Source organism: Daucus carota, chromosome 4 (genome assembly GCF_001625215.2).
Source record: "Daucus carota subsp. sativus chromosome 4, DH1 v3.0, whole genome shotgun sequence".
Classification (NCBI taxonomy): domain Eukaryota; kingdom Viridiplantae; phylum Streptophyta; class Magnoliopsida; order Apiales; family Apiaceae; genus Daucus; species Daucus carota.
Window position 1 is genome coordinate 12,715,139 of NC_030384.2, and position 15,022 is coordinate 12,730,160.

A 15,022-nucleotide genomic window follows, 5' to 3' on the forward strand; every position below is an offset into this window, starting at 1 on the left:
TCAAGGTTTTGGGCTTACAGTAGCCCTTCAAGGTTTAAAGCTTATCAAAGCTTTCAAGGCTAAAGCTTTTCAAGCTCTCGTGGTTTTGGGCTCACAGTAGCCCTTCAAGGTTTAAAGCTTATCAAAGCTTTCAAGGCAAAAGCTTTTCAAGCTCTCATGGTTTTGGGCTGACAGTAGCCCTTCAAGGTTTAAAGCTTATCAAAGCTTTCAAGGCAAAAGCTTTTCAAGCTTTCATGGTTTTGGGCTTACAGTAGCCCTTCAAGGTTTAAAGCTTATCAAAGCTTTCAAGGCAAAAGCTTTTCAAGCTTTCATGGTTTTGGGCTTACAGTAGCCCTTCAAGGTTTAAAGCTTATCAAAGCTTTCAAGGCAAAAGATTTTCAAGCTTTCATGGTTTTGGGCTTACAGTAGCCCTTCAAGGTTTAAAGCTTATCAAAGCTTTCGAGGCAAAAGCTTTTCAAGCTTTCAAGGTTTTGGGCTTACAGTAGCCCTTCAAGGTTTAAAGCTTATCAAAGCTTTCAAGGATAAAGCTTTTGAAGCTTTCAAGGTTTCGGGCTTACAGTAGCCCTTCAAGGTTTAAAGCTTCTCAAGCTTCCAAGGTTTTGGGCTTACAGTAGCCCTTCAAGGTGAAAACCTATCAAGGCTTTCAAGGCCGAAGGCTTATCAGGGCTTTCGAGTTTAAAGCCTATCCAGGCTCGCAAGGCTAACTTGGTGGAATTATTACAAAGCTAACTTGGTGGAATTATTACAAGGCTAACTTGGTGGAGTTATTACATGGCTAACTTGGTGGAATTGCTACGAGGCTTACTTTGTGAAGTTATCTCGGAGCTTACACTTGGAGATTATTCTAAAGGCTTACACCTGGAGATCATTTTAAGGTTCACGTCCAGTGATGTCCCTAGATCCTCACACAACTATGCTTGAATGGATTATTACAAGGAAAGACTAAGAGCTTTTATATACGCTATCGGGGAGTTAACGCAAACACGAACATCAACATGCATTCTCAGGGAAGGAAACAACCCCGATGGACAAAGTCTCAAGGGTCGCGACCCCCAGAGATTGAATGATGTATACATTTTCAATACAAGGGTTACCCCCTGCATTCGTTCTTTCTACCTGCATGGAGAGATTAGGCGACAAACACAGTAATACAAAAGGGAATGCAAGAAAAATCATACAAGACAAAGGAATGGAGGAAAAGAACAGCTGTTATAAAAAAAATTCAAGTTAAAATTCCTCCCCACACCAACAGGGGGAGGTCCCTTGAAGCGAAAAATATCTTGCGCGACATTCGGAGGTGCCCGCACCCTCATCCAAAATATCAAATTCGTGACGACAAGCTCCACACACAAATTCGTAGATTGCAAACAAAAGGATTAATTAAAAACAGGGGAGGAAGCAGTTAAGAGACAGCCGGAGAGGAGGAGGCCTTGGGGACTGCATCAGTTGCCAGAGCGTCCGGGGAGATTGCACCATAGGAGGAAGCTGTAGTTAGGGCCTCCACCTGGGCCACCATGGAAGGTTCCTGAAGGGGTGCCTCTTCAACCTTTTGTCGGTCTTCGACTACAGTCTCTCCCTTAGCGGTACCCCCAAGAACTTCCTTGGCGGCGGTTTCGGCCTTCCCGGAGCTGGTGGCATCTTCAACTTTGGCCTCCTCTAGGGCTGCCGCAGCGTCAGGACCCAGCTTAGCCTAGTCATTCTCCGGAAAGAACCGGTAGGCTGACTTGACACAATCCCTGATGCCCGCGGTGACCCCAGCTTCAAAAATAGTGGCCTCCCGCTCCTTTCTCCCGGACTTAACCGCAGCAGCCGCCTCCTGGAGGCCCTTCACCTGAAGCTCCAGCTCTTTAACCTGCCTCCGCAGGCCGTCCACCTCCTCTTCCAGCCCTTTCCGCAACATGTCCTCCTTCCTCTTCTCCTAAAGGGTCCTGGTCTCCGCCTCCTTGAACTTCAGGTTTGCCTTTTGATAGGCATCCCTCTCCTTGACAGCGGAAGCCAGGTCCGCCTTCACCTGCCTCAGATCAGCTCGCAGCCCCTCATCAATTCGGGCGGTGTCAGCCACCTGCTCAGAGATCTTGAGGTCAAAGAAGAAGCTCTTGGCATTGGCCACCACCTTGTCCTTGGCAGCCTCAGTCAGCGAGAGCCGGTCCCACTCCCGGATTGTAGCCTCGGGGATCTGGTCGCTGAGCATTCGCTGAAACAGCTGAGTCTTCTGGGAGGAGGAGGAGGAAGGAGAGCTCCGCGCCAAGGCTAGCTTGGGCTTCTTACTGGAACGAGCGTCTGCAGAGGAGTCCCATTTGCGGCCCCCAGATGAAGCCTTCTTTTGCTCAAGAGAAGGGGTAGGCAGCTGGGACACCGGCTTAGCGGAGACGGGGGCCTGGGAGCCAGAGGTCTCCCCGAACACATCCTCATACTTAGTGGATCTCTTGACAAAGGAGGGAATATTGGCAGCCATGTCTGCACAAGAAAGATAGAGGAAACAATCAGAAACCATGCAACTCTTAATAAGATTATGAAAGAATGCAAGCATAGCAGATGGTGTAAAGGTTACAAGGCATGCATGACATATATAACAGGAAATCTATGAAGCTAATATCATATAAGGAAAACAAGCTCAAGGATGCAAGCTAAGAGGAAACCTGGGCTTCCCGTCGCCTCCACATCTGCACCCCCTCGTCAACGGGGGATGCATCTACGACCGTAGTGGAAAAACCGAGCCTCTCCAGGTTCTCTGGAGTAAGCAGGCTGGAGCCATCACCTAGCTTGGTGGATAGCCCCAACACGTGCTTGGCCCTCTCAAGGGACTCTCCCGTGAAAGGGGTCTGCACTGGCATGTCTACAACAAATACAAGTATAAGAAAACTAAACGGGAACCCCCAAAAGGCTAAACCAGGCAATGGACAAGGGGAAAACTAGCTTACTGGGGGAGAGATTGAAGTCCTTTCTGTAGACTGGGCAGTCGTAGCAGTAAAGGAAGAGCTTCTGCCAGTCCGACATCGACTGGCGGTTACCCTTGATGCCCTTCTTGTGACGGGTGTTCCAGGCAGTGAGATAGAAGAACCCTGGGGTCCTCCCAGTGAGTTTTAGCTGGAAGAACCAGTCCAACTCCAAAGTAGACATCCTCACCCCATGGTGGATGTCATAGAGGATGTAGAGGCAGACCGCCATGCGGTAGGAGTTCGGGGTGAGCTGCATGGGGAGACCTCATAGAAGTCCAGACCTCCAGAATGAAAGGATGGAGGGGGAGAGACAAGCCCAGCCTGAAGAACTGGGCGGAAAGCACGGCTTTGGGGTAGCCAGTGCCCGGCTTGAGGGTGTCGAAGCGGTGACACCTCTCTCCTGGCTTCGGGATCGCCAAGGTGCAGCCAGGGTTGCAGGATTCTAGGAGGGATTGCAGCCTAGCAGGAGTCATGATGGAGTCCATATGCTCACAGGCTAGGACCACAGCTGGAGGCTCCACCACCTCAACGGAAGCCTCAGCTTCCCGTTCAACCTCCACGGGGCTCCCATCGAGTGCCTCAGCAGCAGCGACTAGCGGGAGGCCTGGGGTCCCGTCCCCTTGGCTAGACTCAGAAGTGGTCCAGTTGAGTTCCTTAACCACCAAGTTGTGCCTGGAGCGAGTCCTGGAGCTAACTCCTAGGCTTGGTTGAGCAGGCTGAAGGTCCAAGCTAAGGGAAGATCCCGTGTCAACCACGACAACGGGAGCCTGATCCTAACCCTAACCCAACCGCAACAGTCAACATCCAATAATTACCCTAGGTTACAATCTAAAGCAAGTACAACGCAGCAGATCACACAACAACACATTCAAAGCAGATAAAAGACACACAAAGGGATTTCGATCACAAAAGAGGGGTTTCCTCTGAAGGCTGATTGGGAACCTAGGGTTTATGGCCTAAAGTCGTAACTGGGGCTTCGAATCGACAAGGCGTCACAGCAACGCCGAGAGTGGCAGTCAGGTCACGGGATACACATAACATAATCAGGGCCAAATCAAAGCATGTGGTGTGTGTGCATTCAGAGAACGAGTGTACATATTTAACTATACTGGCATGCAGAGCATATTGGCGGCTTAATCTACTGTAGTAATCTCATATGGACAAATGTGGGTGTGTGCACGCATACCGAGGTGAACAATTGAAAAACAGAGAAGAGACAAATAGGCATGGATCATACAAGCATTTAGCCACAAACATGGATGAATGTAATGAAAAGGAAAGCCGGAGGTCAAGAAACATACCTTTGATCGGAAGTAGAAGAAACGCCGAAGAGAACGCCGGAAAAACGAAGTAGCTCTGCGCCTGGGATGCTTCGAGTGTGAGAAGTGGGAGAGTGAAGAGTTTCGGAGATATAAGAAAAGTAAGGCAAGGCTTCGGGCCGATGTATATATAGTGGGAATAGGTGGGGGACAGCCCTGCCAGGTGGCGCACTGCGGTTGGACAGGCATGCAGAAGCCTTGATGGTGTGAAGCTTCCCGAGGAGGGGATTAGACAGCTGAAGGGGTAGAGTTTAATTGGGACTCCACAGCTGCACCACCAATCTAGGCGATTTGGTTGGGTTTGGAATGATTTCAAATTTTAATTATGGGATAAGCCTTATATTAAAATATTTGGATAAGCTTTGGAAGTTAAAAGAACTGGAATTGGATTTGTGCGAGCCCGAACAAATTGGGGAATAATTTTAATTATTTGGGAGCAGATATTCGAGGCTTGCGGTGGTTGCAGTGAATTAATATAATTGGTTTTATAATTATGTGTGGGAATTATATCTGAATTATTTCTTGTTTCTTACACCGGGCTGCGCCCACGTAAGCTTAGAAATAATTTACGATTAACCTCCATCATAACTTAAGGGCTTGCAGCTGGATGGATGGTTGAGGGTTACCGTTCTTAGGTTCCTCTCGTATTTAATACTTCAAGGAACCGGGGGGTAGTTGTTGTGCCATAAAATCTCCCTGGGCTTATTTTACAGCCCATCATATTATGTGGGCTTTACTTGGGTTTACTAGAGTCATCTGGTTAAGGATAATGGGCTGCACCATGGCTGGGTGAATCATTGAAGGTGTACAAAGAGATACATGGACTTGCATTGGAAGCATAATGAAGACTGCCATCAGAATGGGGTTGCACCTGAAGGCGCTTTAGGGGTTACCGCTGCTAGGGGTTACCACTAAGTGCATCCTGGCTTGCAGTTACGGGGCTGCAGTTAGGGGATGTCGCTGGCAGGGCTTCCGCCGCCTAGGCAGAACGGCAGGCAGACTCCAAGAAGGACTCTTCTTCCTTGTTTCTAAGGGGACGAATTGGAGGCATATTGGGAGTATATCAGCTATTATTTATCTACGGATTAAGAGATAAATACATCTATTATGGAGATAATTATAATTGGTGGAGATAATTCAAGAATATTCGGATAATTATGCAAGATGAAGGCTTCAAGTGACCTACTTGGAGTGGGATGCCGCTAGATAACTACAAGAGGAAGTTGTTTTATCCTAAACTAGAGGGGATAAGAGCTTATCTCTTCAGAGTCCTAAATCGAGAATTACATGGGCTTGATCCCTATAAATATAGGGTATGTAGGCACCTTGCAAAGGGACTTGGATCATTTTCACGAGTTCTACACTCTAAAGAGAGGCACGTGTAACCTTTGTGACAGATATTTCCGGGCAATTGCAGGACGGAATTCCATAATTCCGGCCTCGTTGTTTGGTTCTTTGCAAGCTCAGCCCCTAAACACACTTGTTTCTCATTCGTTTTCTTTAGTTTATGTTAACGGTAGCCCCTAAGAGCTAGCCATGATTTTCGTAGTTGTAATAGATATCCCTATAATTGTGCTATACGGTTCTGGGGGTGTTGTATCAATTCCTCTCACAACAAGTTCCTTAGCACAAAAATTGATTCTTTCTTCAATGCACTTATTTCTACTTAAATAGAAAAGATTTAATGATATTATTTTAGCATTTATTTTTATTTATGATTTTTGGATGGAGGAGGTTTCTTAAAGTGTTCCTTTAGATATTATTATAATTTTTGTATTGGGATTCTTTTATATTAATTGGTTTGAGATTCTTCAAAATAGTTATTAAAATTATTTAAAGAGTCACAAGAATATCATAAGGTAAATAAAATCTCAAATTTTAAAAGAATCTTGCATGGCACAAATTTTGTTATTAAAAATAATAAATTTTTTTTGAGAATCTCGTATATATATTTTAAAAGAATATTGTATGGTCTTAATTTAATATTAAAATTAAGATTCTGCTAAAAGTTTTATTATCAAGTTTTCTCTGAATAAAAGATTCTACTAGAAGTTTTCTCTGAATAAGCATAACTTGAACACAAACTAAAACACCTAGAAACTAACTGAAGAACAACTTCCACAAGAACCTAGTGTTCTAAGCAAACATAACTAGAACACAAACTAGAACACCCAAAAATTAACTCAAGATCAACTTCCACCTTTGTAAAGAACCTAGTATTCTAAGAAGATCATGTAGAATCCTCAAAACTTTCCATCTCCAAGAGATCCTGATCAACATCCATCAAGTCTTTACTCGCGTCGTAGAAACAGGAAATCGAAGAATCAAAAAGTAGGACCTCCGAGGAAAACAAAAGCTATTCAGAACCTAGGTTAGCATCCTCTGAAATGTTTGGATCATGGAGATTCTTGAGCATTTTATCCTCAAGAACATCCTGAGCAGTTTATCCTCCAGACTTGGGAACTCATAGAAGAACCAATTTTCTCATAAATCAGTCTTCCGCCTCGTTCTTCTCTAGCCCAACTTGAAATTGTTGACTCGATTGGTTTGTACGACTTGAAATTAAAAAACTCAAAGGTTGAGGGTATTCCTTGATGTTGAAAAGTAGAACCTTTTCGAATCCATTTTCCACAACCCACTGCCTTTGTGCAACTGAAATATTGTCCACGATTCCCTTTAAGAAGATAGGTTTTACTCGAACCAACAACCGGCTGATGTTGTCATCGAGATTCTTCTACTCCATTGAATCCCTGAAAAAGATTGAATGGTTTTGGAGGTTATACGAACGTGATAACAAATAAATCTTATAAAAAAATTTTAAGATCCATGAGAATAAGACATAGTATAGACCTTGAATCGATGAAGCATGGTGTTTCAACGTGGCTGTTTTTTCCTTACAATGAGAGAGATTCTTCTCAAAGGAAAATATATGTAATGATTTCAGATTATTTTATCCTTTGATTGAATTGTAGCAGATGCCAAAAATAAAAGATTTGTAATTAATTCGCAACAGATTTTTTACAATTTTGCCCCTGTGTGTGTTAGATTAGGATATATATTTGATTGATTTCAATTTAAGAAATAGTTAAATATGACAAAAATAATCGACGGTATCTAGGAGGGTTCCTCGGTTTTCTTGATAGCATGGTTTTCTCTGGAACCTCAGAGTGAGGTTCCAGAGAAAACCAAGTTATCAAGAAAACTGAGGAACCCTCTTAGATACCGTTGATTATTTAAGTAATATATAATAATTTCCTAAATTGAATTCAATCAGATTTACATTCCAATCTAACATATACGGGGGCAGATTCGGCAATAATCTAATAATGTTTAATTAAGAATCTTTTATTTTTGGAATCTATCTTAATCAAATCAAATAAGAATATATACTGTAATCTGTACATATAATGTCGTCTTCCGAGATAATTCTATTTCTTGATAATTCTGAAGAAGAAGACAACCAAGAAATAATCATCGGTTTCAGAATATTCTGAAAAAAGGAGTCAAGCACGAGATATTCATTGATCTGTAAGAAGATTCCTGCCACTACACTCATTATCTAGTATCTTCATCGGTTGTTTAAACTTTTTTTTTATCACATTCGTATAATCATAGGAACACAATACCTTCTGCAGATTCCAATGGCGGATAAGATTCTCAACGACAACACAAGCCGTTTGATGGTTCGAGTAAAGGCTACCTGTTTAAAGAGAATCGTTGATAATCTTTCAGTTGCACAAAGGCAATGAGTAAAGGCTACCTGTTTTAATTATTAGAATAGTTAAAAGAATCGTGATGTTAGAATAGTTATTAGAATTTTTTTTGTGTTGGTAAGCAATCCGGGCTCAGTGTAATTTGCTGCTTCTTTTAATATATTTTGATATTTGCTTTTCAAAAAATGAAAAGAATAGTTATTGAAAAGAATCGTGAAATTAGAATAGTTATCGAAAAGAATCATGATATTAGAATAGTTATTGGAAATTTAATTTATTTAAAAAAATTCATAGAAAATATAAATAAGTTCTTAATTAAGTTACTAATTCTTTTCTATTTTAAAATTTAAAATTGATTTTTTTGTTTTGTTAGAACCCAATATCAAACACATAGGAGAATCTAAAAATCCAATTCAAAAATAATATATTAATTTTTTTTATTTAAAGCATTTTTTTAAATGTTTAACAAATACTTGATTGATGAAGTTTCATTACAAGGACACCTATCATATCATATAGTAAAAACAAGTAGTAGAATCTTGTAGAACTTGATTTAAAATATTTATTCAAATCAATTACTATTCAATGATTCTTTGTTAGAACCCAATATCAAACATCTACTAGAATCTCAACATATGATTATGAGATTGATGTAAGTAAAATTATAACTTAATTTGAAGTTGTTAGGTGTTCCGTTTGTTGATCATATATGATTTATTATGTGTTTTTTTAAAATAAATTAAAATTTGAATTACCATAATTTATTTATTTAAGTGATGATTAATTAAGATTCTAGTAACTAATATTATAATATTAATATTACAAATTTACTAAAAAAATATATACAATGACTCAAGTTTTTTTAATTATCTTTTGATTTTAATATAAAATTTAAATATTGGAACAACACTTTTAAGAACCCTCATTTCAAAAATAATTGAACGGGTATTGTAAGAATCTCTTTATTTACTATATATTATAATAAATTTTTTAATTCAATTTCGTAAATAAATATTTAAAAATTCTACTATGTATTATTCTATAATATTTGAGCGAAACTTTTAAAGTAATATAAATTGTTACTACGAGAATCTTAACTCGAATCTTAACTAGAATCTTAAATTATTATTATTATACAATTTAGTTTCCTAGTTGTAAAGATAAGTAATATTTAACAATATTACTTATTAGCATCTCTTTTAAAAATATAATATCATCATTTAAAAAAAAATATAAAATTGGTTTTTATTCTGTACCATTTCAACGACCGGATGTTGACAATGTATTTTTTTTATTTATTGGTTTTTATATTTAATAAAGAACATCTAATTTTGAACATCTTATGTTTTTTTCAGATTCATATACTTAATGAAACTTTAATGAAAAATAATTTAAATTTAATACATAGCATCAGAATATCTAGTATACTCCTTTTTGAAATATATAAAGGTGGAAACTTTATATTAGAAAAAGGGAAAATCATACATATATCATTTAATTTTATAATCTGTGCTGTGTATAGGTTTCGGAAAAGGGAACAATTATTACCTAATTGAATCTATTAATTACCTTTATCTTTTTTTGTATCCTTATATGGAAAGCGTTAATTATAAATAACGTTTTTTTTTGTGTTAGAACCCCATAAAGGAATCCATACAATAAAAACTTTGAACTTTAAACAAACGTTCTAAATTCACAAATCTATTCATACGAGGTCTTACTAAAAAGATAAAATTAGAGGTTTATACTAGAATTCTGAAAAGATAAAAACTGATAAATTTTTATATTCTAGATCCTTGAAAAATGTTTAGTTGGAACTATCCAAAACACATTCAACTATCTTGTTAAAATCCTTGTTTAATCCGTAAATTTCCTTGCAAGTTCCTGAAGAGATTCTCTACATCCCGGTAGACTGTTTAGTTCAACAAGTTTCACTACTATTGTCCGCTGTATCTCTTGATATGAATAAAGCAGACTTCCAATCCCCTGCAAAAGACAATATAGAATAGTTGTAAACTACCATAAATATAGATTTCATGAAGATTTTTAAAATTAAAAACAGGAAAACCATCTTCAGACTTTGTTTTCCGAATCCTGTGTTTGTAAGATTCAAAACCATCTTCAGACATTGTTGTTCTTGTATCAGATGATCCAGACCTTGAGCAAATAAAATATTTTAGTGTTTTGATTCCTAAACAGTCGCTTTTTTCTTGTGCTTTCCGTATGTCGAAACTACAAACTCTTCCATATTCTCTATAGAATTCAAAAGCCGATTGCAAGTTCTTGAAATATTGATTCAAAAACGATTTCTTCTCAGCAACACATGGGGGAATGTAGCCCATGCTCTGTAAATCTTGTAACGATTCGGATTCCCTACTACTATCCATGACTGTATAGAATTAAAAAGAAATAGTGATGAGAAGAACTCGTATCAGACGAAATGTAGTATTCTACTTCTATAATTCTATGTCTTAGTATTCTGCTTTTATAATTCTATGTCTTGTACTATCCTGCTACTATAATTCTATGACTAACTTTTTTCGGTGAAGTCGGGTTCCTCGTCTTCCATGGAGTTTAAGCTTGTAACTGAAGCTTTTAAAGAGAAAATGGACGTTCAGATTCTTTCCATATGTCTGCACGAAGACAAAATAAATTATCAAAATTAAAAAATCTATCTAAACATGGAATGTATTATTGATTGAATATGTGGATATGTATATTACTAAACTGTCCTTTATAAATTATATTTGATTGCCTTTTTAATAAATCACAATTAAAAACATGATTTTAAGATCAACGGTGATGAAGTGGGTTCCTCGGTTTTCTTGATAGGCTGAGATTTCTTAGGATCTTCCTCCAATATATATATATATATATATATAAGTATATATATAAACATACATACATACATACATACATACATACATACATACATACATACATAGGGAGATGTTCAAAAGAGACCGAGCATAGGGAGAGAATCGAGAGACCATGCATCTACCATTTATTCTCTTTTAAATCCTATAGTCAAGATTATATACATATTAATCAGTATTTATACTAATTAGTACTACAAATGTAGCATATGTAAACTAAATATATAAATTATGTATACATAAAACACATTAATTCAACTGATTTATTTCCATGTACAAAATGATTGCATTAAATATTGTCTACACCTTTAATGCTAGACTTACATATTTCCATATTCAAGTTGTTTCAATAAATTGTTTATGCAAATTCCAATTATATCGATTAGTTTGCACAATATTTTATTTTATTTGTTTCCATATATACTTTTAAATGACTTATTCTTAATCTTTACAACTAAATTCTGCTAGAGAACTCAAGAGAATCTTTCAAGAACTTCTCATAAATTTATTAATTTAGAACTAGTAGTTTTCGATTTTGGAACAACTACCCGATTTTGGAGATTCCACGTGATTGTAAAAGTGATAAGAATAACTATATCTTAATATTAAAGTAAAAATTTTAAAATTACAATAATATCAATAAAGTTCTAGTTATAATATCTACAAAATCTCTAGTATTTATTACTATTATGATTTCAATAAGAAAATCTCATTCATTTGTTACCGTTATAGCATATATATTTTACCTACTAACTTATATCTTTTTAATATTAAATTACTAATTTATTTTCACAAGATTCTTTAAGGTGTTTCTTAGACATAGGGCTGTTTAACGAACCGAGCTGTTCGCGAACAAGCTCGAGCTCGGCTCGTTAAGAGCTCGTTCGGCTCGGCTCGTTAAGTTAACGAGCTCGAGCTCGAACACAAAAAATTGTTCGTTAAGTAAACGAGCTCGAGCCGAGCTTTTAGTATGTTCGGCTCGAGCTCGGCTCGAGCTCGACTCGAGCTCGCTCGGCTCGAGCTCGGCTCGTTAAAGCTCGAAAAAATGTAATATTTTTGGGGGTTTTTTTTTATAATTTATATATGTTATTGAATTCAGAATTCAACATATAATTTATATATATATATATATATATATATATATATATATATTAGTGTTGTAACCAAAATTTCGTAAAATAATAATTTTATATGGTTTGCTATTTTAACAGTCAAGTAGAAGGTTAACTAGTACCGCTAACTAGTGTTTAATCCTAATTTAGTGTTTCAATATTTTAAAAAATATTTCTTACTGATCCAACCGTATGGATGTTAACATATATACATTTTAGTGATATAAACAAAGTTTCAAAAAAATTAAAATTATTTGGTTAGCTATTTTAAGAGTCAACTAGCGGTTTGTCTTTATTTTTTTTCTGGCTCGGCTCGACTCGACTCGACTCGGCTCGGCTTGTATTTGTTCGCGAACAAGCTCGTGTTCGGCTCGTTAGTTAACGAGCCGAGCTTGAACACAATTTTTGTTCGATAAAAAAGCTCGGCTCGGCTCGACTCGTCAGAAAAAAAATTAAAGCTCGGCTCGGTTCGGTCAAAACTCGGCTCGGCTCGGTTCGTGAACAGCTCTACTTAGACACATCATAATAATTTTACGATAAAATATCTTGTTTTATTAAAAGGTAAATTACAAGGTTTAAATATTTTAAATTATTTCAATAATATTTATATTAATCAATGAGTTATTCACCAATGTAACATATCTTATTAAATAAATTATATTTTCAAATTTATTTTTTCTTATGGATTTCATAGATAGTCTTTAAGACGTTACTTACGTATACGATAAAAATTCCACCTTTGTGTTTTATTTACTTTTAGAAGATAAATTTTAAAAAATAATAATTTTTTCATTAAGTGTCTTGCGTGCCGAATGTACGATGTCTTTATAAATTATTTTACATATGAATTTAAAATTTCCAGATATTAATTTAATATGATCTTTTGTTGAGATTGTTTAAGGTGTTACGTGGCTATATAATTAAAATACACGGTTGTATTTTTTTAAAATTTAGTAATAGAGATTTATTATTTTGATTAATATGGTGATTCATTAATTAAGGTGGTCTCAAACACTAAGGTTCTATTTAATTTATATGGAGATTCCATAATGTGTTCATGACAATGATAAGAACAAATACATTTGAATATTAAAAATAAAATAAATTTACAATGATATCAATGAAGTTCTACTTGTAATATCCGCAAAATCTCTTGTATTTAATACTATATATTACTACTATTTTATACTTTTTTGCTATAATAACTTTATCTTAATTTTGCAAGATTTTTTAAGGTGTTACTTAGACACATTATAAAAAATTCATGATTAAATCATTGTATTTATTTTTAATAAAATAGGAAAGTGGTTGAAAGGTTGGAAGATATTATGTGGAGATTATTTAAGTTGTTCGTAAAGGGAATGTTAATAATTTCAGATTTTCGTTTAATTTAAGTTCAATTTCCAATTTTAATAATCTTCGAATACATAAGAAAATAAATAATATTCTTTTACCATCAGTTAAAACTAATCGTACAAAATTTATAACTTTTTGCGATCGGTTTACGATCTATCATATGTTCTACTAAATTATCGAATAAAATTTAATAAAAAGACATCTTTAACACCTAGTATTTATAATAATTTTTTTAATAAATAATAAGTATTTGCAAGATTCATACATAATTTTGCATGTGTCCACATATTACTAAGATTTTATAAAGTATAATTAATATTTTTATGGAGATATTTTAGTTTCTACAATGTGTTCAATTAAATATTTTAAAAATTCAATTATCAGAGATTCTTTGAATAAATCAATTTTTTTCAAATTATTTATTTTTATTAAGATTCTTTAAAATATTACTCTAATTATTTTTAAGTTATTTTACTAAGTATGTTACTAAACATAAAATGTAAGAATATTTGTTAAGAATACGAGAATCACAGATAGCTTATCGGGGCTACCGTTAACATAAAATGTAGAAAAACATGTGTGTTTAGGGGTTGAGTTTGCAAAGATCCGAACAAAGAGGCCGGAATATTGGAATTCCGTCTGTCTCGGAAAATAGTCACGAAGGTTACACGTGCCTCTCTTTAGAATGTAGTTCTTGATAAGTACGAAAAAAAGATAAGCTCTTATCCCCTCTAGTTTAGGATAAACCAGCCTTCTTTAGTAGTATCCAGCGGAATCCCACTCCAAGTAGGTCACTTGAAGCCTTCATCTTCAATGTTTATCCGAGTTTATGCACTAAATATGTATATATGTTGTAATTATCTCCAAAATAGGTTTAATTATTCTTTAATTCGTGGATAATGACCAGCTAATGCACTCCAATCCACCTCCAATTCGTCCTCCTAGAAACAAGGAAGAAGAGTCTAGCTCGGAGTCTGCCTGCGGCGGAAGCTCTGCCATCGGCATCCCCTAACTGCAACCTGTGGCTGCAACTCAGGAGGCACTTAGCGGTAATCCCTAGCAGAGGTAACCCCTAAAGCTCGGTCAGGTGCAACCCCATTCTGATAGCAGCCTCCGTTATGCCTCCAATGCAAGCCCATAAGTCCTCTTGTATGCCTTCAACGGTTTACCCAGCCATGATGAAGCTCAATATCCTTTACCAAAGGACTCCAATAATCCCAAGCAAAGCCCAGACAATATAAAGGGCCATAAAATAAGCCCAGGGAGATTTTATGGCACAACAACTACCCCCGGTTCCTTGAAGTATGAAATACAAGAGGAACCCAATGACGGTAACCCTCTATCATCTAACGGCAAGCCCCAAAACTATGTTGGAGGTTAATCAAAAAATATTCCTAAGCTTACGTGGGCATACCCGGTGTAAGAAACAAGAAATATTTAAGAAAACCACCAACATAAAAATAAAAAACCTCACATCATTATTTTTATTTGCAACCAGCGCTACAAGCTTCCAATATACCTTCCCATATTAATAAAAATGATTTCCGGAATGATGTTCGGGTTTTTATAAATCCAGCCCCGCCTTTTCGGTCTTCCAAAAGCACTCTAACACTTTAAGATAAGGTTAATCCCCAATTTTGTGTTTAATTCAAATTCAAACTAATTTGAATTAAACTAAAGTCCTCAAATGGGAGGTGCAGCTGTAGA